This window comes from Vicugna pacos, unplaced genomic scaffold (assembly GCF_048564905.1).
Source record: "Vicugna pacos unplaced genomic scaffold, VicPac4 scaffold_213, whole genome shotgun sequence".
In the NCBI taxonomy this organism is placed as follows: domain Eukaryota; kingdom Metazoa; phylum Chordata; class Mammalia; order Artiodactyla; family Camelidae; genus Vicugna; species Vicugna pacos.
The window spans coordinates 46,421-72,794 of NW_027328892.1; the positions used below are offsets into that span (position 1 = coordinate 46,421).

General features: G+C 33.2%; 1 long non-coding RNA gene across 1 annotated transcript; it reads left to right on the forward strand.

Moving 5' to 3' along the window:
- Window positions 1–18,902: 18,902 nt before the first annotated feature.
- Window positions 18,903–20,680, forward strand: LOC140695454 (uncharacterized). Its single transcript, XR_012071139.1, has 2 exons — window positions 18,903–19,458; window positions 19,930–20,680. It is a non-coding gene; the product is annotated as an uncharacterized lncRNA (long non-coding RNA).
- The last annotated feature ends 5,694 nt before the right edge of the window (window positions 20,681–26,374 follow it).

A 26,374-nucleotide genomic window follows, 5' to 3' on the forward strand; every position in this document is an offset into this window, starting at 1 on the left:
TGGAAAAATACTTGCTGTAATCTATATTTGCTTAAAGTCAATAAGGCTCATTTCATGACATAATATGTGGTTAATTCCTTAGATAACATTGTGTGCACACTTGAAAAGTTTGTGTTTTCTGCTTTTCTGATGCAGTGTCTAATAGCTCAGTTAGGTTCAAATGATCTAATATGCTATTAAGACCTCTGTTTCCTTACAGATATTCTTTCTGGATGATCTGGCTATCAGAAAAGTGAGGTGCAAAACTCATCTACTATTATTGTTTTATAATGAATTAATTCTTTCATGTCTACTAAAATTTCTTTTTACACTTATGATCTAAGGTGTTGGGTCCATATATTATTTAATGAGTGTAATACCCTATTTTTTTATTGATTTCTTTTTCTTTATATAATCTCATATATTTTTCATTTCAGTCTTATTTTAAAACGTATTTTGTATGAGTTGAGCATTGCAATCTGCACTTACTTGTCATTTCCATGGAATATCTTTTACATTTTTTCCATACTATAATCCACTTCCATAAAGTGAGACTTTCTGGGGGGGTGGCAAAGATGGTGGAGTAGAAAGATGCTCGTAGCTCACACTTACCACAAAAACACCAAGACTCACATCCACAGACCCACTCAGCAAACCAGAGAACCTACAGAAGTCTGACAGAACATTGTCCTCTTCAATAGATAAAGATGTGAAAAATATGGTAGGAGAAAAGGAAGAAAGAAAGAAGAAAAGGCAAAACAGAGTGGGATAGGTCCCATGGGGAGGGAGCTGTGAAGAAGGACTGGTGCTCATTCATTGCATCTCCTCTCTCCAACTGAGTGTTATGCAGGACGGAGGGGGAGCCTACAAGGCTTGGACTTGTACATAGTATAAATTGACTGACAGAACTAAGTTAAACAGGTAAAGAGGATCCCTGTGACACCCAGCCGAAGATGCAGCCCTGAAGCTGGGTGCAGGGCCATGCTGCCCGAGCTCGGTGGTAGATGGGGATGGCTAAACTGTGGCAGCCCAGGGAAGTGGAGTGGGCTTTGTGCCATGGCTGTGGGTGCACAGGGCAGGACAACCTGGGCCCTCCATTAAACAAGAGGGCAGATGTGCCCTGTGGGGGAAGGGTGCAATCCCCATCTCTGAAAATCCACAAAGGTTTTTAGGTGAAGAGAGCTGGGGCTCAGACACAGCCACCATAGCCTCTGGAGCTTTGCACCCAAGTGGCAGTGGGGGCAAAACCTGCATCTACACTTAAGGACTTAGCAGCCTCAAGGTCCAGTCAGAGATTTGTCTACAGCCTGAGGCAAATAGTATCCTACTGTCCTGGTTCCTCAGAGATCTTGTCTGCCAAGACACACAAGGAGCTGGGTTTTAGCCCAGACCAGGGACACAGCTGTTCCTCATTCTTCCATAAGCCCACTTCTGGTGGGCAAATCTGAGGCAGAGCGTACAGTGGCACAGAGGAGCAGAGTGATCGGCAACCTGAGGGGGCGGGTGGCCCCTCAAATTTTGAGCTGGAATGCAGTCCCTGACTATGGTGCTGGGAGAGGGCATGATGCACACTCCTGCCTGGTCAGTCTGCAACATCTCACTGCAACATCGGGCAGGGCAGTGACAAGCAGCCCACAGTAAAGAGAGCTGCTCCAGTTGCAGTGATGTGTGCAGGAGTGATCTGCTTGCAGATAGGCACTGGGAGCATCACAAATGAAGGCTCCAATGGAGGGCCTCTGAAAACAGAAAGATGAGCTTCCAAAACAGAATGAATACAGAAAAACTTCACATTAAATGTGCACAGTTTCTAGGAGGACACAGACGACCCCTTGTTTTAATCTGTTTTTACCTGTTCCATTTTCTATTACACTCTTATATTTTACTTCTTATTCAATTATAAATAACCCCATTTTAATCCCTTTGAAATTTTGATAAATATTTTTATTATTATTATTATTTTTCAAATCTCTGCTTCAACTTGCTTTCTAATATTCATTATACAATGTCTTCAAAGCTTTATTTCTCCCTTTTTTAAAATTCTTTATCTCTCTCTCTCTTTTTTCTCTTTCCCAAGTTGTATTACTACATAGGCATTAGGTAGATATACTACTTTAGGACCAGAGTAGATAACTGATACTCCATAAACTACAGTCCCAGAGAGATAGCAGAAAGATGAAGAAGTAGAGAAACCATTCCCAATTAAAAGAACAAGAGAAATCCCCTGAAAGAATGATAAGTGAAATAGACATTGATATCCAACTAGATCAAGGTTTCAAAAACGGAGTGATCAAAATACTGAATGAAATAAAACAGATAAAGTTTAGAGATACAAAATATGTCAAAAATGAAATGGAATCTATAAATAAGAACCAAATAGAACAGGTAAACCCATTGACTGAGATGAGGAAAGATTTAAAGGGGTAGCAAAGCTGAATATATAACACAGAATAACGAATTAGTGACTTAGAATACAGAACAATAGAAAGCACCCAATCAGAAGAGCTACAAGAGAAACAACAAGAAACAAATGAAAAAAGCATAAGGGACCCATGGGTAATAGAAAGCATGCCAATCTTGGCATGATAGAAGTCCCAGAAGGGGAAGAAAGATCAAAGGGGATTGCAAAGTTTTTTGTAGAAATCATAACTGAGAACGTCCCAAACTTAAAGAAGAAATCAGATATCCAATACAGGAAGCTCAGTGTGTCTGAAAAAGGAAGAACACATATACACCCATACCAAGACATATAATTAAGATGGCCAGAGTCAAGGAGAAAGAAATGATTCTAAAGACAGCAAGAGAATAGCAAAGAGTGAGTTACAAGGGAATACCCCTAAGGCTCCCAGCAGATTTCACTATATAAATACTACAGGCCAGAAGGGAGTGCAAGATATATTCAAAATCCTGAATGAAAAAAAAAAAGATAAACCCTAGGATACTTTAACCAGCAACGCTATTCTTTATGGTAGAAGGAGACATAAAGAATTTCACAGACAAGAAATATCTTCAAGAGATCAGTAACACTAGACCCATGCTAAAAGTATTAATGAAATTTCTTCTCTAAAAAGAAAAGTAGCAGGATGCTACAGAAATGTGAAACTCAAAGCTTTAAAGGTGATAACTCATGAATTACAAATAAAATAAACCCAAAATTTTAAAACAAGACATACAAATCATTGAGAATGGGAGAGGGAGGCAGGAAATAAGAATTTTTTTTGGTCTTTATTTTTAAATTTTTTCTTCTCGGTAGGATGGCTTTGAGATCATGTTACTATCCATTTAATAAAAGCAGTTATAGTAATGGTCTAATGGGCTTATGAAAAAGGGAAACAAGAAGACAAATACTTATCAGGGAGTCACTAAAAATAAATAAAATTCATGATAATACAAAATAAACTTACCAAAACTTAAAAGGAAGATGAAAGGAACAAAGAGGAAATAGCAAATCATCTGCAAATATAATGTCAAATTGGCAATAAACCAAAGTGTATCATCAATTATTGTAAATGTTAATGGCCTAAATTCTCCAGTTGAAAGTCATAGAGTGGCAGGCTGGATAAAAAAGCAAGATCCTTCAATATGTTGCATACAAGAGACCCACTTCAGTGAGAAGGACACACATAGATTGAGAGTGAAAGGACAGAAAAGGTTATTACATACAATTTGAAAAGCCAAAAAGCAGGTGTTGCAGAACAGATTTCAGACAAAGTAGCCTTTAAAACAAAGGCCATAAAGAAAGATAAAGAAGGACAGTTTATTATGATTGAAGGAGTGATACATTATGAGGATAGCACACTCATTAATACATATGCAACAAATAGATGAGCACCTAAGTACATAAAATAATTACTAACAGATATAAAGGGGGATTCATATTTGGAGATTTCAACACTGCATTTACATCACTGCACAGATCATCGAGACAGAAAATAAAATAGGCAACAGAGAAGTTAAATAATAGAATATGTGTAATAGTAATATTACACTTGGTGGATATTTTCAGAGCATTGCACCCCCCACAAAATAGGATATACATTCTTTTCCAGTGCACGTGGAACATTTTCCAGGATTCATGATGTACTTGGGCACAAAAGAAACCTCAGCAATTTTAAGAAGATAGAAATTACCCCAAGCATCTTTACTGATCACAATGCCATGAAGCTAGAAATCAACAACAGAGAAATAAAGGAGAATAAAAGGTAAACATGGAGATTAAACAATATGTTATTCAAAAACCAGTAGGTCAATGAAGAAATCAAAGCTGAAATGAAAATGTACCTTGAGACAAATGAAAATGCAAGCAAAACCAAATTTATGGGACACAGTAAATCAGTGCTGAGAGAGGGGTTTATAGTGATACAGGCATTCCTCATAAAAGAAGAACAACCCCCCAAAAAACTTAAACCACCAGCAGAATGAACTAGAAAAAGAAGAAGAAAAACCCCAAAGGCAGCGGAAGGAAGACAAACATAAATATTGGGGAGGAAATAAATAAAATAGAGATTAAAAAATCCATACTAATAAATGAACCAATCCCAAAGCTGGTTTTTCCAAAATATAAGTATAATCGGAAAACCTCTGGCCAAACAAAAAGAAGTAAAGAGAGTTAGCACAAATTACCAAAATAAGAAAAGAGAATGGAGAATTTACAACAAATAAAATAGAAATATAGAATATCATATGAGATTATTATGAAAAGAATATGGAGCCAAACTGTATAACCTAGAAGAGATGGACAAGTTTCTGGAAACATAATGTCAACCTAGACTAAATCAAGAAGAAACTGACCCCTTGAACAAGCAGAGCACTAGAAATGAAATCAAAATAGCAATATAAAACCTCCCTACAAATAACAGTCCAGGACCAGACGGATTCACAGAAGAATTCTACCAAACATAGAAGAAGAACTCATACCAGTCCTTCTCAAAATCTTCCAGATGATTGAAAAGAAGAAATACTCCCAAAGTGATTCTATGAAGCCAAAATCACCCTGATACCACAACCAGGCAAATACACTACCATAAAAGAGGATTATAGGTCAATATCACTGATGAAAAGAGACGCCAAAATCCTCACCAAAATAGTTGCAAAAAGAATCCAACAACACAGAAAAAAGGTAATACATCATGACCAAGTGGGGATCATGCCAGGGACACAGGGGTGGTGCAACATATGCAAATCAATCACTGTAATACAGCACATCAACAAGAGAAAGGACCAAAACCACATGATAATCTCAATAGATGCTGGAAAAGCATTTCATAAAATTCAACACCCATGTATGATAAAAATTTTCACCAAAGAGGGCATAGATGGAATATATCTCAACATCATGAGTGCTATAGATAACAAACCTACAGCAAACATACTACTCAATGGTGAGTAAGTCAAATACTTTCCACTAAAATCTGGGACAGTAAAAGAATTCACACTATCACTACTCCCACTCAAGATAGACTTGGAAGTCCTAGCCACAGCAATCAAACAAGAGAGAGAAGTAAAAGGGATGCAAATTGGAAAGGAAGAGGTAAAAGTCTCACTATATGCAGATCATATGTTATTATATATAGAAAACCCTACATGATCCAGACAAAATTTACTACACATGATCAAAGAATTCATCATGTAGAAGGTTACAAGATTAAGGTTCAAAAATCAGTGGCATTTATTTACGCTAATGATTCAGATAATACTATGGAGCTATAGTCAATATGACAGCACTGTATTGGCAGAAAAACATACATATAGGTCAATGGAACAGAACAGAGAGCTCAGAAATAGACCCACAAATGTTTGGTCAATTAATCTTAGACAAAGGGGGCAAGAAATTACAATGGAATAGAGATAGTCTCTTCAGCAACTGGTGTTGGGAAAACTGGACAGCAGCATGTAATTCAATGAAGCTAGAACACTCCCAATGGAGCTAGAACACCATACACAAAAATAAACTCAAAATAGATAAAACACTTAAACATAAGACTAGATACAATAAACCTCCAAGAGGAAAATATAGGCAAAACAGTATCTGACATATTTCTCGAAAATTTTCTCATAGAAGAAATAAAAGCAAGAATAAACAAATAAGACCTAATGAAACTTACAATCTTCTGCAAGGTAAAGAAACCAGAAATAAAACAAAAAGATAAACTACAGAATGGGAAAAAATTTACATATGAAACCGTCAAAGGCTTGATCACCATAGTATATAATCAGCTCATCCAACTGAATTAGAAAAAATAAACAACCCAATACAAAATTGGGCAAAAGACCTAAACAAGCAATTCTCCAAGGAAGACATACAGATGATCAAAAGGCACATCAGAAAATGCTCAATATCACTGATTATCAGAGAAATGCAAATCAAAACTGCAATGAGGTATCACCTCACACCACTCAGAATGGCCATCATTCAAAAATCCACAAATGACAAATGCTGGAGAGGCTGTAGAATTAAGGGAAATGTCCTTCACTGCTGGTTGCAATGCAGTTTGGTGCAACCAGTGTGGAAAACAAGATGGAGATTCCTCAAAACCCTAGGAATAGACATACCATATAGCCCAGAAATCCCGCTCTAGGGAATAAATCCTTAAGGAACCCTACTTCAGGATGACACCTGCAACCCAATGTTTATATCCAACATTATTTACAATAGCCAAGACATTGAAACAGCCTAAATGTCCATCGACAGTTGACTGGATAAAGAGAGGTGGTATATTTATACAATGGAATAGTAGTCAGTCTTATAAATTGACAACATAATGCAATTTTCAGCAACATGGACGGTCCTCAAGAAAATCAGTCTAAGTGAACTAAGCCAGAAAGAGAAAAGAAAGTACCAAATGAGAAGGCTCATGTGTGGAATCTAAAAACAAAACCAATCCAAACAAAGAACACATAAATAAAGAAAAGAAATAGACTCGCAGGCAGAGAATACAAAGTTTAGGTTGCCAAGGGGTGGGGTGTGGGAAGAGATAGGCTGGGAGGTCAAAACTGTAGAATAGATAAACAGGATTGTACTATATAGCACAGGGAAATATATAAAATATATTAATATTTTAATAATTTTAATTAATAAAATATATAAAATATATAAAAGTTCTTATGGCAGCTCAAAGGGGATAAAATGGGACAACAAATGTATATATGTTCATTGTACCTAAAAAGTTGTGCTCTACAATGGAATTTGAGACGACATTGTAAAATGATTAAAAAATATTTAAAAAAAGAAAAAAATATGATCCTAAATATTACAGGTGTAAATATAAATTAGAGAGAAAAATGCAAAGAGTAGTAAAACCAAAGATTTTGTTTTTGTTTCCTTTTAATATAAGCAAAATCAAAAAACCTCTACCCAGGTGCATCATGAAGAAAAGAGAGATGCTCCAAAGAAATAAAGTAAGAAATAAAAAAAGATAAATAACAATTGTTACATCAGATATACGAAAAAGTGATCATTTTGTCAACACTTACATGCCAATAAACTGGACAACTTAGAAGAAATAGACAAATATCTACAAATAGGGATAAGGAGAAACAATTAATTTGAACAAACTGTTTACTAGAAGAAAGTTAGAATCTGCATTCAACAAAAGTTTAAAAATAGTGCAGATTTAAACAGCTTCTGTGGAGAACTGTACAAAAATAAAAAGCAGAACTTATACTCTTTAACCTATTCAAAAATAGTGAAGATGTGGGAAACTCCCAAATTAATTCTATGAAGCTTTCATCACCCTGATAGCAAAGCAAAGAAACACAGTACAAGCAAAGGGAATTTCAAGCCAATATCTTTGTTATAGATGCAAAAATTAAAAAAAATTTATTAGAAAACTAAATCCAGTAGTACCTAAAATGAATCATACAACATGATCAACTTTAATTCATTGCAGGGTCATAAGAGAGGTTGAAATTACAAGAAATCAATCAGTTTGATACACCACATTAACCCAAGGATAAGGGAAAATGATGTGGTCATCCCAATAAATCGATAAAAAGCATTTCATAAACTTTAAATTTTATTCATTAAAAAGCTGCAACAACAATAACAACAACAAGAAAAACAGAATCAATAAAACAGAAAACTCTTACCAAAGGAGGATTCAGGAAATATATCTCAACATAACTAAAGTGTTTAATTACAGACATACAGACAACATAATATGCAAAAATGAATAAATGAAAGCCAAATTAAGGAATAAATCAAGGATGCCCACTCTCACCATTTCTATTAAACACAGTATGGGAAGTCCTAGCAACAGCAATCGGACAAGATAAACGTTATTCAAGTTGGATTGAAAGAAGTAAATGTGTTATTAATTTAGATGACATGATAATCTATATAAAGAACCCTAAAGATTCTCCATACCAAAACAACTAAAACTAATAAAGATATTTAGCAAAGTGGCATGATTGATGATTAATATACAAGAACTGTCACATTAATTTACACTAACAATGAAATACTCCATTATTTTAAAAAATCCATATGAAATCAGATCAAAAAATTAATAACCTATGAAAAAACCAACATAAAAAATCAATACGACACTGATGAAGAAATTTGAAGATGATGCAAATAAATGGAAAGAAATCTCAAGGTCTTAGTTTAGAGGAATTAATATTGTTAAAATATACATACAACAAATGATGTCTACAGATATAAAATGATTCAGATTGAACTACATGATATTTTCCACAGAACTAAAAACAGTCATATGATTTGTACAGAACTGCAAATGAACCAGAACTGCAAAAGAAACAATGAGGATAAAGAACAAAGTTGGAGGCAAAACCCACATCCCTCCCAGATCTCAGACAATATGACAAAAACAGTAATCAAAACAGCATAATGCTGGAAAACAAACAACTATATCACTGGAACAGAACACAGAGGCAGAAATAAAACATCACACCTATGGTCATCTAAACTATGACAAAGGAAACAAAAATATACAATGCCTAAAGACAGTCTTCAGCAAGTTATGTTGAGAAAGCTAGACAGATACATGTAAATTAATGAAATTAGAACACTCCCTCACACTGTACAAAAATAAACTCAAAATGCTTTAAATATCTGAATCTAACACATGACACAATAAAAATCCTGGAAAGTAACATAGGCAAAAGAAGACATAAATTGTAGCAAAATTTTCTTATGTCACTCTCCCAAGCTGAAAACAATAAAAGCAATATAATCAAATAGGTTCTAATAAAACTTAAAAGATTCTATACAGCAAAATAAACAGAATGAAAAGATGAATTTCCAATTGGGAGAAAACATTAGGAAACAATGGAATCAACAAGAGGCTAATTTCTAAAATACACAAATCATTCATACAACTCCATTTCAAAAATCTACAAACAACTCAGACAGAAAATGAGCAGAAGACAATTCTCTAAAGAAGACACACAGACGACAAACAGGAAAATAAAAATGTGCTCACATTCCTAATCATTATACAAATGCATGACAAAAATAAAATAATGATTTACCTCACACTACTGAGAAGGGATGTCATTCAAATGTCTACAAATAAAAAAGACTGGGGAGGTTGTGGAGAAAAAGGGACTCTCCAATGCTGTTGGTGGGAATGAAAATTGGTGCAACCACTTTGGAAACTGTATCGAAGTTCCTTTAAATATTAAAAATAGATCTATCACATGACACAGCATTCCCACTCCTGGGCATATAAAACATAAAACTTGAAAACAAAGAATCCTATGGTAAAACATAAGAAGTACACTCTGATATTGGACTTAATTTGATTCTACATATGTCTCCTCTGGCAAGGGAAGTAGAAGCAAAACTAACAAAATATGATTGTATCACTCTAAACAGATTTACGCTGCAGAAGAAATGAACAATAAAATGAAAAGTCAACCAACACAATGGGAGAATATATTTGCAAGTGATATTTTCCAATCAAGTGTTAATATGCAACTACATGGCAAACATATACACCACCACAACAACAAAAAGACCAAACAATCCAATTAAATAAAGTGTCCGTACAAACTGAATAGTTAGATCTGAATCAATTTTCTGTAGAAAACATAGAGTTGGCTCTATGACACATGAAAATATGTTCAGAGTTATAAATTATTAGGAAAGTCATAAACCAAAAATGAGACAAGACCTCACAATTTTCAGAAGGCTCCCATCAAAAAGAAAAGAAATATATGTTGGTGAGATTGTGGAGAAAAAGGAACACTGTGGACACTTTTGATAGAAATGAAAAGTACTGATTCCATTGCATATATACATCAAATTTTCTTCATCCATTTTTCAGTCAACGGATGTTGGGTTTGTAGGCCCCTGTCTGAAGGCTCTAGAGTGTAAGCCCATGGGGTGAACTGATAATCAAGCTGTGAGGAATGTCACATATCCAGGGTGGATAAGAAATGGCCTACTCTATGAAACCAGTATGGATGTCTGGATAGTATATGATGGGTAAGATCCTCAGAGGAGGACAACCTAAGACAGGCATGGCCAGCTGGATAAAAGATGACCTACTTAATGAATTTCTGTGATGAACTTTAAAACAATCCTTTATCATATAACATCCTGTGCTTACTGCAGGAGCAACGGGACATAAATAGTTAAAGATTATTAACATTGGTATAACTTAGATGATATGTGAGGCATTGTGCATGTCTTAGATAAACCCTTCTTCTAAGAATCAATAAACAGTGAACTGCTGCGCTTCTCTCCACACAGTGTTTGTGTGTATATGATATCGTGCAAGTGACAGGGTTAATTTAAATTTTTGGGAGTATCTTAAAAGGATGTTGCATTATATATAATGCTCTCTCAGCACCTATTGAGATGATTATGTGAGTTTTATTTCTCATTCTATTAGTGTGGCATGTCACCTTTATTGATTTGAATATTTTGAAGTATCCTTAAACCCAGGGATCAATCCCTTTACTCATGTATGTGTATCATACGTTAAATGTGTTGTTGAATTCATTTTGCTAGGGTTTTATTGAGAATTTTGGCACATATGTTCATCAGGGATAATATTCCATAGTTTGCATCTAATGTCCTTTTTAGCTTTGTTATGCAAATAAAGCTGGCATCATAAAACAAGTTTGGAATCTTTCACCCCCTTCAAATTCTTGAAAGATTTGTGGAAGAATTGGTGAAAAATTGTCTTCAAATGCATGACAGAATTCACCAGTAAAGTCATCTTGTAAATTTTTTCTGGTTTGGGAGGTTTGGATTACTGATTTACTCATACAAACTTTTGCACTATTTAACTTTCTAATTTCTTCTTTATTCAGTATTGGAAGACAGATCTTTCTGGGAATTTGTCTTTTATTCTAGGTCTTGCAAATCGTTGCCTAGTCATTTCTTATGATGCTATGCACCTCTACAACATCAGTGGTAAGATCAGCTCTTTTATTTATAATTTTATTTGAGTTTTCATTTTCTTAGCCAACCTAAACTTTTGTCCACTTATGTTCAAAAGAAACAGACTTAGGTATTTTTTTTATCTTTTCAATTGTTTCTCTTGTTATTTGCCTTACTCTCATTGAATCAATATTCTTCATTTTCTTTCTGTTTTCTCCTACATTATTGATGTTTAACGTTAAGCAGTGTGAATCTTTGTATTTCTTTTATTATTAAGTATTATTTATTTATTTATTTACATATTTATTAATTTATTTATCATTGAATTACAGTCATTTACAATGTGTCAATCTGTGGTGTATAGCACAGTGTCCCTGTACATGCATATATTTATGTGCCTATTAATGGTTACTTCACGATATTTAACTTACTGCCCTGTGTCATACAAAAGAAATTTTGAAAACATCTATTTTTATATATAGTGGATAACATTTATAAATCTACAGCTCCAAAATATATCCCCTACCAGTCCCTTTCTGCAGTAACCATAAGGTTATTAACTAGATCTGCAAGTGTGTTTCAGTTTTGTAGATGAAATCATAGTGTTCTCATACAAATTATTTTTTTAAGTTTCTATATGTCATGTCATGTTTTATTTTTCTATCTCTTTTGTCATACTTCAATTAGAATGACACATTTTTGGGACATCAATTTTGCTGCAAATGTCATTGTGTTATCACTTTTTATTGCAGAATATTATTCCATTGTTTAAATACAGCATAAGTTCTGTATACTGTCATCTGTTGTTGGACAATTAGGTTGCTTCCATGTTGTGGCTGTTGTATATAGCACTACTAGGAACATTGGGGTGCAGGTGTCTTTTTGAATAAGGGTTCCCTTTGATATATACCCAGAAGTGGGATTGCTGGGTCATATGTTAATTCTACTTTTATACTTTAGAGGAATCCCCATCCTGATTTCCACAATGACTGCACCAAACTACATACCTACCAACAGTGTAGGAGGGTTCCCTTTCTCCACAGCTTCGCCAGCATTTATTGTTTGTGGACTTTTGAATGATGGCCATTGTGAATATTGTGAAGTGATACTTCATTATAGTTTTGAATTGCCCTTCTCTGATTATGTCAGTGAGTAATTTTTTTTTTCATATATATGCGTGGCATTTGTATGTCTCTATTGGAGAATTGCTTGTTTAGGGCTTCTGCCCATTTTCAGATTGGGTTTCTTTTTTTTTTTTTTTAGTATTATTAGCTGGTATGAAGTCTTTATATTTTTGAAATTTAGCCTTTGTCAGTTGCATCATTACTAAATATTTTCTTTAAACCTGTAGGTTGACATTTTTCTTTGTTTATGTTTGCCTTAGATGTGTAAAATCTTATAAGTTTAATTTGGTCCCATGTAGTAATTTTGCTCTTACATCCATTACCTAGATAGGCTGTTCTAGGAGATCATTGCTGAGATTTATCTCAGAGTGTGTTGCCTATGTTTTCTTCTGGGAGATTTATTATGTCTTGACTTACATTTAAGTCTTTAAGTTATTTTGTGTTTATTCTTGTGTATGGAGTGAAGGATTTTTCTAACTCCATTGCTCTGATGCTGCTATCCAGTTTTCCCAACACCAGTTGGTGAAGAGATGTTCTTTTCAGTGTCATATTCTTGGCTGCTCTGTAAAATATTAATTGAACATACGACTGTAGATTTATTCCCAAGCTCTCTATACTGTTCCATTGGTCCATATGCCTGTTTCTGTACCAATATCATGTCGTTTTGATTATTGTATCTCTGCAATAGTGTATGGAGACCAGGCGGGTTATTGCTCCGGCCTCTTTCTTTGTCTTCAATATAATTTTGGAAGTTATGGATCTTTTTTGATTCTATATTAATCTTATGATCATTTGTTTCAGTCCTAAAAGGAAATGTTTTGCATAATTTGATTAGAACTCAGATTAAGTCTGTGGATATCCTTGGGCAGTATGGCCATTTTAACAATATTCTTTCTTCCATTACTAGACCATTGGGTGTCTTTTCAATTCTTCAAATCTTTCTTGATTTCCTCAATCAATGTTTTCTTGTTCTCCATGTATAAGTAATTGAACACTTTGGTCAGAGTTATTTTTAAGCATTTTATAGTTTTGGGTGCAGTTATAAAAGGGTTTGTTTCTATATTTTGTTTTCCTGTTGCTTCAATGGTAGTGTAAAGAAATGTAATTGGTTTTTGTACATTACTCTTGCTACCTTGCCCAGTTCCTTTATACCTTAAGTATTTTTTGTGAAGCTTTTACAGTTTTCTATATATACTGTCATGTCTACATATCATGGCAATTTTACCTCTTCTTTTACAGTCTGAATCCTTTTATTTCTTTTTCTTGCCTGATCGTTGTGGCTAGGACTTCCAAATTGTAATAATGGGCATCCTTGTCTTGTCTCCGGTTTTTGTGGGAAGGATTTCAGTTTTTCACCATTGATTATTTTGCTGGCTATATGGTTGTCATAAAAAGCTTTTGTTATGTTGAGATATATTCCCTCTATGCCCATTGTGATAACAACTTTTATTGCAAATAGATGTTAAATTTTATCAAATGATTTTTCTGCATCTACTGAGATGATCATATCGTTTTTGTCGTCTCTTTTGTTGATATGGTGTATCACAATTGATTGATTGATTTGCATATGTTAAACCATCCTTGTGTTCCTGGGATGAACCTAACATGACCATGGTGCGTGTTCTTTTTTTTAAATGATGTTGAATTCTGTCTGTTAATAATTTCTTAAGGACTTTTACATCTATGTTTATCAATGATATTGGCCTATAGTTTTCTTTTTGGGGTAGTTGCTTTGTCTGGTTTTGGTTTCTGTTTGGTGTTGGCCTTATGGTTTGAGTTTGGGAGTACTCTCTCCATATCAAAATTTGGAAGAGTTTGAGGAGGACTGGTATGGATTTTTCTTTCTATGTTTGGTCAAATTCCCCAGTGAAGGTATTAGGGTCTGAATTTTGTTTGCAGAGATTTTTATTTTATTGATAATTCTATTCTATTTCTGGTGATCTGTCTGTTCAAACAGTTAATTTCTTCTTGATGCAATATTGGTGGTCTGAATGTTTCCATAAACTTCTCCATTTCTTCCTGGTTTTCCAATTTGTTTCTATAGTGTTGCTCATGGTGTTATCTTATGATATTTTGTAAATATGTTGAAATCTTTCTAGTTTCTCCATTTTCATTTCTTATATTATTTGTGTTCTCTCTCTTTTCTTGTTGGTGATCCTGTCCAGAGATTTGTCAATTTTGTTTAAAATTTCAAAAAATGTTTGATAATTTTTTTTCTATTTTTTAATCTCTATTTTAATTCTTCCCTCCTTGATCTTTATTTTTCCCCCTTTCTGCTTACTTTTGGTTTTGTTTGCTCTTCTTTTCATGATTAGTTTACAGAGAACGTTAGATTATTTATTTGAAATTGCACTTCTAATTTGAGGAGTGCTTTGTCACTATGAACTTCCCTATTAAGCCTGCTTTAACTGTATTCCATAGAATTTGTGTAGTGTTTTGTCATATTTTTCAAGATATTTCTTAATTAGTTATTTTACTTCATCAATTCCCCCCTTGTTATAGTACCATATTTTGTAATCTGAATGCTGTCATTTTTTTCCCCTGTTTTTCTTGGATTGATTTTGAGTTTCATGGTATTATACTCAGAAAAAATGCTTGAAATAATTTTTATCTTCTTAAATATGTTAAGGCTTCTTCTGTGCCTGATTACATGATCTTTCCTTCAAAATGTTCCATTTGCACTGGAAAAGAAGGTATATTCTGTTTTTGGGAGAAGTACTGTTTTGAAAGCATCAACCATCTCCAAATATTTTATCATGTCTTTTAGTAATTTTGTTCCCTTATTAATTTCCTTTGTGAAAGACCAGTCCAGTGATGGTAATGAGGTGTTATAATCTCCTACTTTGATTGTTTTTCCAGTGATTAATCTCTTTTTATCTATTAGTATTTGCTTTATGAATTTAGGTGCTCCTATATTGAGTGCACATATCTTAATGGGTATAAAACCCTTATTTTGTATTGCTCCTTTTATCATTATAACATGTCCTTGTTTATCTTTCTCTATGGCCTTTCTTATAGAGTCTATATTGTGTAAAGTCAATACTGCTAGGCCTTCTTTCTTGTCATGTGCATTTGCATGGAATATAATCTTACATCTTCTGAGTTTGAATTGATGTGTTCTCCTGTTACTAAACTGGGTCTCTTGTATGCTTCATAATGTAGGGTCTTGTTATATTATCCCATCTGACAATATATATCTTTTGATTGAACCACAATGTCCGTTAACATTTCTGATAATTATTGATAGAACAGTGTTTATTTCCATTTTAAACTTCATTTTCCAGTTGATTTGGAATTTCTTTTTTGTTCATTTCTTTTTCTTTTTGTGGCTTGATAAGTTTTCTTTTATTATCTTGGTTTCTTTTTGTCTTTGTGACTTCATTGTAAGCTTTTGAATTATGATTACCTTGTTTTGTATTTATATTGACCCGTACTATATCTGTTAATTTTACTGATTAGAATACAAACTCAAATCCATCCTACAGAGAAGACAAACAAGAAGAAAACACTCTGTATTGTCCTGTTTCACTTTCTGACACCTAAAAATTTTTATGTCCTGTTTTACAACATCATATTAATTCTGTTGTAAGTCATTGTAGCTATTGCCTTTCTAATTATGCCTTTCTCGTTTCTATAGCATCCTGCTTCTTTTTTATTTAGAGAAGAACTTTCATTTTTTCTATTTCTCTGGCTAAATTCTTTTAGTATTTGCTTGTGTGAAAGTTATTTATCTCTCCTTGTATTCTAAAGGATAGACTTGCTTGATAATTTATCTTAGATTATGGCTTTCTTTAATTCAGGGCTTTGAATAGATCTTGCCACTGCCTTCTGACTGCTGTATTTGTGTAGGAGTTTACAAATATTATGTATATAATTATATATTTGTAAAGAACACCTGGAAATGAAGTTAACAAATAAGTTGTAAACCTATACATTAAAAACAGAAAATATTGGTGAAGGAAATTAAAACTGATCCAAAGAAATGAAAAGACCTCTTATGTTAATGATGTGAAACTATGTGGTCGAAACAACCATTCTACTAAAGGGAATCTACATTTAGTGTGATTAATATCAAAATACCTATGAGATTTTTCCTTCAAATAGAACAAATTATTTCAAAATTTATATGTAACCACAAAGATCATGAGTTACCAAAATTATCTTGAAAAAGGGTATTAAATCTAATGGTGTAAAGTTCTCTGATGTTAAATAGTCCTAGAAATCTTTAGTAATTAAAACAACATGATACTGGCTCAGAAACAGACACCATTCAATATAAGAGAATAGAGCAGCCAGATATATTCCCTCACACCTATGATCAATTAACCCATGAAAAAGAAAACAAGAGTATAAAATGAAGAAAAGACATTCTGCTCAATAATTAGTGCTGGGGAGACTGAACATTGAAAAGATACATTAGAATATTTCCTCACATTTTATACAATCCATGAGCACAGAATATCTTTCTATTTAAATTTTTTACTTATATATCTTACATCTGTAATTTATAAATCTATGTTTAGATCTTTTATTTCACTCACCAAATGTATTCCTATTTTATATTTTTTGGTATAAATTTACACACAATTGTTTTCCTAATTTATATTTATGATAATTTGTTGTTACTATACAAAAATGCAACGGATATTTGTATATTGATTTTCTATTCTGCAAATGTATTGTTTGTTCATTATTTCTAACAGTCACTAGAGGAGTCTATGGAGTTTTCTATCTATGTATAATTATGTCATCTGTAAATACTTTACTGCTTTTTTACAAGTTGGATACCTTTATATTTTTTCTTGAATAGTTGTTCTGGCTAAGAATTCTAGGACTTGTGAATATGAGCTATTTTTTCTTATTACTATACCAGAAGAAAACGTTCCTGTATGTTAACATTGAACTTGAAGTTACTCATGGGTTTTTCATATATGGCTTTTATTATGTTTTGTTACATTCTATGTAGAGCGAATTTGTTAAGAATACATTTATATAAAAGTTAAGATCACATCTCTCAATAATTTTCCTACATTTTTTGAGATTTTTTTAAAAATCTTTGTATTTTAAGGGATGTCATCACATATATTAATTTGCATATTTTAAATAATATTTATGAATCAGGTCTAAATCCTACTTAAATATAGTTTATAATACTTATATTATCCCATGAATTCAGGTTGCTAAAATTTATTTAGAATGAAATTTACAGATACTGAAGGAAAAATTTACATTGTAGCTTGATTTTACATTTTTTTATTTAAAAATTTTATCTCTCATTTTGAATTTGGCTTATGTTTACTGGAATTTATGTCTAAATAAAGAATATAATTTTGGTTGAACTGGACTTACTACAGTTTACTGATACAGAACATAGTTATCATTTACAAATAGTGAACAAATCACTTGCCTTAAAATGCCATATTGTTCTAACAATGGCAACTGTTTCAAGACTGAGAAACATATTGCTTCCTAAAATGCATTACCTGGTCTTTTCAACCCCAACACACATATACTGTTGTTTCTTTGTTTTCTGATTACTTGTTTGTTTGCACCTTAATGGAGGCACTGCTTATTGAACACAGGATATTGTGCATATGTGTATTTATCAACCTCATTTTGGAACACATAGCAGAAGCCACAAGAGTATAGATTATAAAGATGACAAGAAAATTTATTACTTCTAGGGACGGAAAAACCTCCGAGTGAAAGAATGGCAAAAATAAACATTTGTAAATATACAATAAGATTGTCTCTTTTGTAATTTTAATGTAGAATATTTTGTTACATTAGTTTTACTTATAGAACTGAATTACAATTTAAATCAAAAATTCCCAACTTTGGGATTTCTAAAAGTTTATTATTTTAATATCATTTTATTTCATAAATATTTACCATTTATTTATAAACATACCAGATAAACTGATATTTATTCTGCTCATGTTTTGAATATAGAGCTACTTATTTTAAGGTACACAGATAAATACCTACTTTCATTTCCAAATCAAATTAAGTTTCACATTAATTACAAATCATCATGAAATAGTTATACTATTTATTTACAAGTTTTACACAAATTTCACTTTAAATTACAAAACTTTGAATTTATTTTTTATATATTGTGCATTATTTATGCTCTGTTCACAAATCTGGTATAAATTTGTATTCAAAAGTATGGAGATTGGTTTTATTTCATAGACCCCAAAATTAAATTATTTTAAAAGATTTTGTGGGGATAATATTTGCAGATCATTCTATAAATATCAGCATCCTATATGTTTCAATTTAACTGGATGAATGAGAAGTAAACTCTGGCTGAATGTTAGACTGGAGTTGCTAGGAGAAGAGTTTTTTGTGATGTCATAGCTACTCAGGTTGAGAAACATTGTGATGGCCTAGCAGTTTATCTGTGCAGGCCTGCCAGAGAAGCATTTGAAGTTACAGTGCACAAAATCATGCAGATTAGAAAAGTAGCCATAGAAAAAGTTATTTGAGATGGCACAAGTTTCTTCAGAAATTCAACTTGTGTCTCATAAAGATGGACCAACAGGTTCAGGAAACCCCGGTAGATGTCTATTGTGTGATCAAATAATTTGTGGGGACTTGGACTTGAAGTCTATGACTGAAGAAAATGCTTTTCAGACTATGTCTGAAGAATCCTTGATAAAAAAACCATGTTACACACATTGTGTCTATGAACCAGATGAACATACTGATTTTTGTTCTCTGACATATCCAAGAAAACTCCAGAAAATGGCTGGGAATAACGAATATAATTCAATCTGTTGGGATGATAGTGGAACTTTCATAGTGATTGATGAAGATGTCTTTAAGAAGGAAAATGTGGAAAGAAAGGCCCGTTTCAGAATATTTGAACCTGGAAGTCTGAAAAGTTTAGTTAGACAGCTTAACCTTTATGAGTTTAGTAAAGTGCGGTAGAATTTTCAAAGATCTGCTAGTCTAGCTGACTTTCTGGCAGAAGAAACAGAAGTCTCCACTTTAACCAAGGTATTCAGAAATTTTAGTTTCCACTTGGTAACTTATATATAAAGTTTTATTTTGTACATCAATCTATGGTAATATATATGTAAAGCTAGATTTTGAAATTTGTATAAAATTACTAAGGCTAAATTTCTTCATTTTTCCAAAAATGAGGACAGTAACTTTAGTATTCAAGATAATGAGAAACTTTGCTTGCAATTATCAATCTTATCAGAAATCTAAATAAATGTATTAAAGCTGCTTTTGAAAAGTGACATTCACCATTAATGCAAATACTAAATTTTAAATTTGATGACTATACTATTTAAATGTGTATTTTCCAAATAAGGAATTTCAAAATATAGTCAGCAATATTCATCTTTTGATGATATTATCTTTCCATTGTAAACGTGAAATCTGAGGTTTTATAGGTTAGGCTTATTGTAGTCTTGTATTTCGGTTTAAAATATTACTAAAATATTTCTCCTTTGGTTGTAGCTGCAGTCCTACCATAATTCAAATTTTAAATGACGCTTTCCCCAGCTTTGAATGAGAATAAAAAGAAGAGTTGGGATTAAAAATGTCTCTCTGGTATCTCCATTGGCTGAAGATTTCAATAAGAAGCACATTAAAGCAGGAGTTAATGTGGATAATCATAATTCTGGTTTTGTGGCTTACACTAGTAGAGAAAGAGCATTTTTACCTTTTGCAAATTTAAACATGCTTCTAATAAGAAAGCCCTCTACTAGCCACATAATTGGTGATACAACTACCCCAATCAGTGATGGTTTTTTTCCTCCATCATCAGTGTCAGTTAGACCACCAGAACAAATTGCAGTGGATCAACGTGCTATTTTAAATCAGTTGAATATTGTCCACAGGCACTCTCAAAGCAGCTACACTGAATCAAATGGCCGTGTGTGAACTTCATTACAAATACAACTTCTGCTTCTCAGTACAGCATCTTGCCTCATATACAGAGCAAACACTTTGGACTGATGGTGGAGCCTTCTACTTTTCCAAATAGATATCACAACATATCTGCCAATGAAGGCCGACTTTCTAAACTTCAACCAGGGAGCAACGCACTGTTTCCAGTGCCAGTGACAGCTGATACATCAGCTACCTCTCTTTCAAGGTCAACTCATCAGCAATCTTCAGTTTATGAACGTCAACCTAATTACAACTGATCTACCAGAGGACTACCAGATAATGCAGGATAACAAAGATTAAAATTGATGTTGGCATATGTCCACAAATATCTGCAAATTATTTATTCGAACAATAATCATTGATGTGTACCTGTATTTTCCTTATAATTTTTAAATAGGGTTAAGAGTTAAATGGGAGAATAAGTTACCATTTAAAGAAAAAAAGAGATATTTGATTGATATGATCATTTGATGGAACAATATGGGAGTAAATTTAAATAATTTCTTGTATGGAGGAAGAGTAAATGGAAGAATTTGGAAAAAGGCTAAAATATGTAGGGAGGGAAAAGTACTAAGTGGTTTCTGTTTCATTCTGGAAAGTATGAAACGTGTTAAGTTAGGATAGTTTGGAACAGGAGATAAATGCAGGAACCAGCCCAGGGATCATGGTCTCTCTTATGTCATCCCTGGAATCATAAAGGTCACAAGATGTAGTCTCAGATTGCACATTCAGCATGTGGTAGAATTAATGAAATAATTTTATCTATGGTCTTCTTTGTGCTGTTCTGAATGCATTCCAATTGGTGCTTTCAATTCCTGCCCTCAAGTGTCTACACTATATTTTCTAGTCAATACTTCATGTTGCTTTTATGTTCCAGACAAAAACAAGCTTACATCATCAGGGTGGCACTTAATGCCTTTCCAAATCTAAGCCCACAAACTTAACTTAGTTTATTCATTTTCTTCTAAATCTGGCATCTACTACCTTGGCATATCTTTATGTTTCACTGTATCTGGAGATACATCCAGGCAAATGCTTGTCAACTATGTTAGCTGCAACCTCACCACTTTTACTCCAGCTCATCCTTGGACTTTGGGTGTCCTCCTTTTACCTACTTAGATTTTCCCAGTCTCAGAACAGAAACCACCTCCTCCAGATGTTTTCTGTCTATCCACCTTTCCTTGTCTAACTTGCATACCAGCACAGTAAGCACAGCACATGCCAAAGGATGCATTTTACTATTTATTGAATGAAAAATATATGTTGACTTTAAGCAAAATATACTTTCCTGAAACAACAAAACTCTCATGGTTTTCAAACTATTTCGTTATGGTCTTTACTCTTCACCACAAACTAGCTCTTTTCATAGCCCAATGTCTAGTCACACAAGACAGTAAGGGGAGGTAGGTACAGGAGACAAAATATTATTTTCTTCTTAATTCATGCTTCCAGTGGCCTAAAGCATTCCATTCTCATTTGCTGGATTTTTTCCTGTCTATTCAACACCCACCAACCCCAAAATAGATGATTCTCTTCCCCATACCAATAACTATACTGCCTTCTAATTAATTTACTTCTTAGAATCAGAGCTTTGTCCAGAAGACAGTGCCATTGCAAATATTTAATGTATGTTTATACACCCCACATAATTTGTGACCCTTCTAAACTTCACAAAGTAAGTACCTAATTGAAACTAGACCCTTTGTAGTGGTGGTCATATTCAGGAACCAAATTGCAATCTAAATTGTGTGGACTAGAAAGAGGTGAGGGTGGTGAAATTAAAAATTTGTCCAACTGTAGGAATACCAAATTTCTGCAGATATTAGGAAATATAAAATATTCATGGAAGACTTTGACTATTTCCCTTTAATTTAAAATAAAAGGTGAAGCATTTTCAGAATGTGAAATGCCCTGATATGCTGGAAAAATTGTAGGCAATGTCAGGTAGCCTAAGGCTTCTGCTCACAATAGTGAAGCCATTGTCAGCTGAAAAGAGTGGAATGGCAACACTGAGTCCTGAAAATTTGTCACCAGTTGTGAAGAAAGCCTTTGATTATCTGGAAGATGGGCAAATGGGCCAGGGTAAGCTCTAGCAACATCCCACCAGTATGGCCCTTACCAAGAGAAGAAAAGAACCCGCTTGCAGCAGGAGATCTGTGTCTGGACAGCAGTGGTTGTTCCTACAACAGAAACATCAATCTTTTAATTTTATCAGCTCAACACTGATAGTGGCTATGTTGTTGCCTAAATTAGCAGTCTGGGGTTCATATGGGCTGGTTCAGCAGCTAGTTTCCAGCTCTCTTATCAGACAGTGGGTCTTAACATGATCATCTTAACAAGGTTCTATACTGATAAGTCAAAAGCTACAGTATAATTTCAAAATTAGAAATTCTAAGGAAGAATATTATTTGTCCATGTGTAATTTTCTAACTGGGAAAACTAGACCATTGGCAAAGGTACAAATGTTGGCCTGTGCTTTGAAAACTTTTGTCCGAGCTATGCCCACTGAATTCTTCCTACTAAATATTACAAATCTGTCTACCAGTGTGTGTGTGAGAGAAGGTGGATTGTTAAGCTGTAACTAAGTTTGTCTTAGTTGAGTCATCAGTCAATTATTCCTCTGCATCTGGCAGAATCTCTGTGAATTAAGAGTTTTATTGAGCCACCAGATTTTCTTCCGATCAGGTAGAGGTAGTTTATATTTCTCCCAGTATACTAATTGTTAACTATTCATTGAATCCCGAGCTGATGCTAGGGCCAACCAATGAACCCTTGAATTGGACTGAAGCATATACATTCTCCAGTCCCCAGAACGCAGCACTGGACTGTGTCTCCTTTTTAATTTAAGCTTATGTCTATGTTTTCATTTTTTTAAATTCTCATTGTTGACACAAATTATTTTGGCTTTGAACACCCATTGAATAATTTATAGAGACTGAACCACTGACTTATTTCTGTTCACCTAGTAATTGCAATAAACTTTTTTCCTTGGACTACCTGGAATAGAGTGGGCGTGGTCATCATTTTGAATGCGGTCCTCAGTCCTAATAATGGGGAACCTTTACACTTCTTTGCCCAGCACTTGAGCAAGTATGTTTGTTCTGGATATCAGGGTTTGTCCTCACATCTCCTAATGCAACCATGAGTAAAAAACACATTGTTATCCAAAATCAAGTCTTTGTCAGTATTGCATTCCCATTGAAATAGTTAAAAATTGTAGGAGTTCTGAGATTTTACCAAACTGAGATTTTTAGCAACCTAGCATGTTCCTTTCTAACAGATGCTGTCGGGAGATGAGACCATCGGTCAGAGACATTGAACATTATCAATCACAGCAAGAACAGCCAGTTTTAAATTTGTATTCCATTCTCTAAACTCAGATGAATTCACAGAATGAAATTTTGATGCCTACAGAAGCAGTGGGCTTTTAACATGAAGAAAGTTTAGGGCATGGTAAAACACTAATTTTATTAGTATCTTTATGTATAATTTATTAGAATCATTTATTTATTTGTATCTTTACCTAGGATAAGTATATCATGAATGAAGTTTAATTGTTGCAAAAACAATCATGAAAAATTACATGGAAAAAATAATCATTGAATTTCCATTTTTCCTTCTGCTTTTATTGAGATATAATTGGCATAAAACATTGTGTAAGTTTAGGTGCACAGAATAGTGATTTGTTTTATAAGTATCATGAAATAAATATCATAGCAAGTTTAGGGAGAATTCGTTATCTCATGTAGATATAATTTTAAAGAAATACAATTTGTGTTTTGGTTGTGATGAGAAAACTTATGGTCAACTCTCTTAACAACATTCATATAGAACATAAAGCAGTATTAATTTTAATTTTCATGTTACTACGGGGCATCCCTAGAAGACGTTTATTTTACGGCTGTTGGTTTGTAGCTTTTGAGTGCATTAATCAAATTCTCCTTTCACAAACCCTGCCTCTGTTAACTACAAATCTAATTATTTTTTCTATAAGTGTGTGTGTTTGTTTTTGAAGCATACTTTAGTCTATAACTCTGTGGCATTTTCTCTTACATAACATACTATTTGCCATTTTTGATACATTTCAAACTGATCACAAGAATAGATATATTTATGATATGTTGCTATTTAAACATATTTCACAGTTATTGACTATTCCCCATACAGTACATTTCTTGTCCCTGACTCATTTAATTTGCAACTGGTTAATTTTGTCTCTTAAATTTCCTCAAATATTTCTTTTTCTTCACCACAATTCCTTCCTTCTTATGAGCAACCTGTTTCTTGCTATATCTATAACTCCTTTTCTGTTTTGTTGTAGTCATTTGTTTTAAATTCCAAATATGAGTAAAACCATTCTGCCTATGTCATTCTCTGTCTGACTTATTTCACTTAGCATATTATCCTCTTGGTCTTCCCATTTGTTGCAAATGACACGAACTTATTCTTTTTAGAGCTGAGTAAAAACCCATTGTATTTTTATGTGTGTGTGTGCATATATATAAATATACATATATATATTATTTTATTTTATTTGTATATATAAATAAATATAGATAAGTCTGTAGTTAATAGATGGGTTGATATATATGCTATAAACACACATCTTCATTATCCATCATCTATTGATGAGCAATTAATTTGCTTCTATTGCCTGGGTATTGTAAATAATGCCACAGTGAATAGAGGATAGAATTTATCTTTTCTGATTATGTTTTTACATTCCTGGAATAAGTATCCAGATATGGAAATGTTGAATCATATTTCATTTTTAATTTTTAGATAAATCTCCATACTGTTTTCCACAGTGGCATCATAAATTTACATTCACTCAAGCAGTGCATCAGGGTGCTTTTTCTTACATCCTCTCCAATATTTATATTTGTTATCTTTTTGATCATCGTGATTCTGACAGGAGTGACATAATATCTCATTGGGTTTTGGACTTGCTTTATTCTGATCGTTAGTTGTGTTGACCAATTTCATGTGCCTGTTGATTACCTTTCCCCCACTGTATATTCATTATTTGGTAATGGGCTAAATGACTATAACTTTCTGATTTCATTTTTAGGCATTCTGTTTTGTTCCATTATTCTGTTTGTTCTGTGCCACTACCATATTCACTACTGTAGCTTTGTATTATAATTTAAAATCAAGGACAGTGTTACATCCTCTTTGTTCTTTGTCAAAGTTGTTTGTGCTTTAAGTTTGTTTTCTTTTCTTTTTTTTAAGTGATTTCAACTCTTTTGTGTTTACATGCAAATTTAATAATTATTTTTTGTAAGTGTCTGAAAATGCCATTTGTATTTTGAAAGGCACTGAATTTAATTTGTGTATTTTCTTGGCTAGTTCTGTCATTTAAAAGATATTTTTTTCCTAATCTATGAACACAGTATATCCTTTCATCTGTTTGCATTATCTTCAATTTCTATTATAAATATTTTATAGGTTTCTGAGTATAGGTCTTTTACCTCCTTGGTTGGATACATTTCTTGATTTTTTTTATAATGCAACTGTAAATGAAACAGTTCCCTCACTTTCTCTATCTGTTAGCTTGTTGTTAGTGTGTAAAAATGCAAGATTTCTGTATGTTAATTTTATATTCTGAAATTTTACCAATGCATTGATAAGCCCTCATAGTATTGTGGCATCTTCTTTATGATTTCTGTTTAAAGTATTTCATCTGCTTACAGATTCTTTTACTCCTTTTCTGAAATAGCTATATTGTATTTACTTTTATTTTGGAAATCTATGGCTAGAATTTCCAATAAAATACTGAATAATAGTGGTAAACGTGAACATTCTTGTCTTCTTCCTGCTCTTACAGGGGATGCTTTCAGCTTTTAATCAGTGAGTGTCATGTTAGCTGAGTACTTGTCTTATACGACCTTAACTGTAATGAGGTACGTTTCCTCATACCCATTTTGAGGAGAAATTTAATCATAAATAGATACTGAATTTGTCAAAAGATTTTAAGACAGTTTTGAGGTGACCATACAATTTTTATTTT